We start from the raw sequence: 1,716 nt of genomic DNA, 5'->3' as shown, positions 1-1,716 counted from the left end.
AGAAATAATCCAAGAAAATACCACTATCTAGCCTAAACTGTTTAGCCTGACGTAGAGTTTTAATAAACGGCATATGGAACACACACAACCCCCTTAACCTGATAATGCAATCAAATGGATAATTAAGCATCTGCAGATAATGCAATCAAATGGTTAGTTAAGGAACAGGCTGCGCCCCCGGACCCCTGTGTTAGATACTGTATTTTGGTCATGATGAATTGTTTATTAGACTATAAGAAATCCTCTTCCTTCTTGTATTGGCAAGGGAGCTTTGCTTTTAACTGCAGTATGCTAGCCTACAAAAATAGACACGGAGCTGCGAAGACCTGATTCTTTTGCTGCATGTTTGAGTCTGCAATCTTGTTAGATAAGACACCAACTTAGTGATTGTACTTACTCAACATAGACGGTGTAATTACCATCACAGATTGTACGGGAAATTCCAACTTTGGAAAAAACAAATATTTGGCCTACCCAAATTTTGACTACTACCCGTGCGTCTACGTCCTGGATTGGCCAATCAGTGGTGCCCCACGGTGGCGTGATACATGCACGTTTACTGTGGTGCTCTGATTGGCTGACCGAACGTGGCGTGGTAGGTAGGCTGTTTCTACTCTCTAAGTCCTCTTCTTTCCTTTTTTCATCCCCCTCATGCACTCCGTTCTTTGAACGGGAGGCGGGACTTCGCGATACGGTCGATCCGCAAGGAACCTGTGATAGTGCAGGGCACCCCTTGTCCGGGGGTCACCGGTAGGTGGCAACTTTTAGATATTACTTATAGCCAGAAAACCTGGGTGCAGAGTTCCACGCCCGTCCAAGAGGTGGGGGTGGGAAGTCACTGCCTTGCAAGCAGGAGCCCTGTGTTATAGGTAGGATTAGATGTAATCAAGAAGATGACAACTAGCATTAGAATAAAACATAGAGATAAGGGACACTCTATTGGAAGGGGAAAAGTGGCAGAAATCACTTACAACAAACTGCAAGTCCCACTAACTAGAATATTCAGCACCAATGAAGGTTTTAAAGTAATCTGTAAAGATGACTTTGATTCAGATAAAATCCTTTCAAAAGAAGCAAGAGATATATTTTACAATGAAGGCCTTATTGTTGTCATGCCACCAGAACAAAAAGCAAAAAGATCAGTTTTTGTTCGTCAAGTCGATCAAGAGATCGGGAGGAAGACCTGAAAGAAGAACTGGAACGCCAAAATAGGTGGATGAAGATTGAAGAAGTCATTAAGATAAAGGACTATACTCATGTTTGAAGAAGTGTCACTGGCTGAGAAAGTTTTACAACAGGGCTTTCTAATATTCAACATGTCAGTCACACCACATCAAATAAAGAAGGAGACATTCATCAGTCTGCAAACTTGCTTCTCCTGCTACAAATATGAAGAACACACAACGAGAGACTGTCCGGAAAAAGAAAAAAGTACTGCTCAGATTGTGCAGGCGACGACCATACCTACACTGAATGTAAGAATACACATGTTGGCTGTCTCAACTGTAAGAGAAACGGGAATGCATACATAGGACATAGGACGTTAGCAATGGCATGCCCAATAAAAAACACATGATAAAGTACAAGGAACAAGAAACAAGGAAAAAGGAACAAGACAAGAAGGATACGACATACGTCGAAATAGCCAAGAGAGCGGTCCAAGAGGCTCATAGACCAGAATCCACAGTATTAAACCTAAGTGAGCCAACAATACAT

Source organism: Homarus americanus, unplaced genomic scaffold, assembly GCF_018991925.1.
Source record: "Homarus americanus isolate GMGI-L3 unplaced genomic scaffold, GMGI_Hamer_2.0 scaffold41775, whole genome shotgun sequence".
Taxonomy (NCBI): domain Eukaryota; kingdom Metazoa; phylum Arthropoda; class Malacostraca; order Decapoda; family Nephropidae; genus Homarus; species Homarus americanus.
Note: the sequence above shows the minus strand (reverse complement) of the source record.